Source organism: Saccostrea echinata, unplaced genomic scaffold, assembly GCF_033153115.1.
Source record: "Saccostrea echinata isolate AGI-Se365-2 ecotype Australia unplaced genomic scaffold, CSIRO_AGI_Sech_v1 ptg000029l, whole genome shotgun sequence".
In the NCBI taxonomy this organism is placed as follows: Eukaryota; Metazoa; Mollusca; class Bivalvia; order Ostreida; family Ostreidae; genus Saccostrea; species Saccostrea echinata.
Window position 1 is genome coordinate 12,420,725 of NW_026889778.1, and position 3,336 is coordinate 12,424,060.

General features: G+C 33.2%; 1 long non-coding RNA gene across 1 annotated transcript; it reads right to left on the reverse strand.

The window, feature by feature from the left end:
* Nucleotides 1-1,163: 1,163 nt before the first annotated feature.
* On the reverse strand, nucleotides 1,164-2,983 carry LOC133194507 (uncharacterized). Its single transcript, XR_009722107.1, has 3 exons — nucleotides 2,924-2,983; nucleotides 1,750-1,901; nucleotides 1,164-1,613 (listed from the first exon to the last, which is right to left on the reverse strand). It is a non-coding gene; the product is annotated as an uncharacterized LOC133194507 (long non-coding RNA).
* Between the last annotated feature and the right edge of the window lie 353 nt (nucleotides 2,984-3,336).

Genomic DNA, 3,336 nt, shown 5'->3' on the forward strand with positions numbered 1-3,336 from the left:
TTTTTGTTGTTTATTTCATTCAGGGAAAGGTGATTGTCATGAAAATTTAAGACACTGGGAAACGTGATTCTGAAAGAGTCTTCATGTATCTGCAAAACTTTTTATTCTCATTAAATAAATTGGGTATTTTCGTTTGGAAAAAAATAGAATCGCCATAACTTTAGCTTGGAAGGACAAAATACATGGATCTGTTACATATATGAACTTTGCTATAAAAAATGCTGTATAAAAATACAGTGACTAAAATTTTAAAGAATGGAGGTGAACAAGATGAAGACAATCCCCTGCTTTAAGAAAATTCTAAAAGTTCATGAAAAGTTGCATTTTTCAACAATTGTATTATCACTATGATCTTTTACACATTTGCTTCCTTTATTTTATTGAAGTTTTTGATAAAATAATTTATTGTTTTACATATATATGCTTACATTTGTATGTGAAAAGAAGAAAAATTAATGGTTCACTGAACGCATTAACCACTAAGCTACAAAGTCTTCTTGTCATTGACATGTGTCAGTGTGATTTAAATAAACGAGTTTGTTGAAGCGTACATTTTTTCAGAAAATTAATGTTCGATTTTCAAATAGAATGGGTCTAGACTCCATTTTTTTGAAACATTAAATAGATTTTACAATTACTTTTCTGTCATTTAAACGTTAATGTAGAATGGAGACTTGACCCATTCATATTCAAAAATCATATCATGGCTTCTATAAACCCATTTTCCACTAAATATGCTTAACTGGCAACTTTAAAAACAAATTATCAACCATTAAGTCATTCCATAAATAAACGAATTATATGTGTTGAAGATGCCATTACTGAAAACATAATTTTAGAAAAATATAACTTTTCAATGAACTTTGAAAATTGTGAAAAATATTGTCTCAGAGCGGGGGATTTTCCTCACCTTGCACGCCCTCTTTCTTTTATATTGATCATATTCCACTTTAAGGTTCATCGATAATCTGATAAGAGACTTAACTCTTAATGACACAATTGTTTGTTGTTCCTTTACAGACTTGTTAATTTGAAATGTCTTTTTTGTTTAATTTTGTCCCTCAACTTATGATATAATTGTTTGTATTTTACTTAAGAAATACATTTCCTTTGGAAAATCATAAGTGTTATAGAGCATTATTTAATATTATGCGTGAGCAGAGAGTTTATGCACCTTAATACAGAAGACAAGAACCCTTAAAGTATTAATAGTCCAAATATATTTACTGCCATAATGACATATCACATTGCCCTTTAAGATCAGTGTTTGTGATGGCATTAGCTTTACACAGTTGTACTAATAGATGTTTTCTGATAACCGAAGCACGTCCTCGACCTCGGTGGAGAAAATAATTCTCCAACATAACTAGTGTCCTTCCACTCACTATTTTGTTTGGTGTTTTGATCCTTTGGATTTGCTGTTCTTCCGAAACTTGAATTAAAATCTTCCGACATTTCTGAAGCAGGTAGTTCTCGTACACAATTAACATTTACAATCTCGCTCTCTTTTCCGACATATCGGTAGCTGGACTGCACTGTACTTCTATGGTTCTCACGAGAAGGTCTAGATATAGGTCTCATTGTCACACCATCAGTGACGTCATCTGGGGTAACTATTGACAAATAAATAAAAAAAAAATAAAAAAAAATAATAATAATAAAAAAGTTATCTTTCAACATTTTCCCTTAAAAATACAATTTGCTTTGACAAAATGTCAGAAAATTTATAGGCAATGCGGGAATACAAACAGTGAATGTCTGTTGTGGTACGAACATGGGACTGCTCAGACATTTTTCGCCTTTTAAAGCAAAGGTAATGATGGCATAAACAACCAATCAGCAACAGCGTTCCACTGACACCCAATCCTATACCAATCTTGTCCAGGATAAATTCCGCTTCCCTAAAACAAAGGTGAACGTATGTTCTGACGACGATACATCTTAGAAAACAAAATATAATTTTGATGTTTCCATTTAACTTTGAAACGTAATTTTGATTTTTCTTTAAATGGTGTGTGTAATCATTATTGTTCTTTGGCACAGGACAATGTTCGTTTATTAGGGCCCGCAGGGATTTGCGGGTGCCCTATAGTAATCACTCTGTCTGTCTGTCTGTCTGTCCGTCTGTCATTCTTCCGTCCACAAATTTTCTGTTTTTTCTCTCTATACAATAACCTTTTTAAGGGTTGACCAATTAAGTTCAAATTTGGTATATTGGTTGAATAGGCAGTAAGACATATTTTGATGCTAAGTTTGATTCTCTATGTCATCCGGTTTGGAGCTGGGGTGGTGGGGTAGATTCCTTAACTTTATATAAGAGTGAATGGGTAAAGAGAGATAACTGCTGAGAATTAATGTTCCTATTGTAACTATGAAAGGCTGCAATGAGTCTCTTGGGGTTATTTATCTTTCCTCGTGAAGAAAATCCAAAGCATTTATCTTTATCCAAAGCATTTATCTTTATCTGTCACAATGAGATTAATTGACACCTCTGTCTGCAAATGAAGTTTGTTTTGAAGTCAAGGTCAATTCTGAATGATGTTTACATTCTTTGAAATGTGGATTTAAATAATGTTCATACTTTATTTTGGTAAACTACACAATGACTTATGATTTTATTGAATTCTAAAAACAAGATACAGATAAAAACATCTTTATTATTATTATTATCTTATTTTTTTCTTTTTTCTTTCTTTTTTCTGCCTTATGTAAATTCAATAATACTATTTATTTTAACATGTATTCAGATAATAACCTCATTCTATCATTGCTGAAAAATTTCTTATTGCAAACGTAGAAGAAAAGGTTGAGAGAGCAGTATAATCAATCCCCTGGGATTAATTATCCTGCTGGTTGCAGAAAATTTTAGAGGGTCCTCTTTCTGTGACTTTAGGATTAATTAACATCTTTGTCTGCAACTTACGTTTGTTTTGAAGTTAAGGTCAAGTCTGGACGATGTTTTCATTCACTGAAGACTGGCATTTTAGAAAACACATCCTTCATTCTTCTTTAAATATACATTTACAGTCCCTGAAACGTTCTACTTTCCCACTTGAACGGTGAGCGAACGCTGAACGAACGGTGAACGAACGCTGAACGAACGCAGAGCGAACGGTGAGTGAACGATGTGTGAACGCTGAACGCAACTTGGTGAACGGTGTGTGAACGCTGAACGGTGAGTGAACGCTGAACGCGAACGGAGCGCAAACGCGAACGCAAAGTGAACGGTGAACGAACGGTGAACGCAAGATGAACGATATATTCGGAATGCCTCTGATCTTTTCCTTGCATTGAAACTATTTTATTGTATTATATTTTCAGGTGCCAAATAAATAA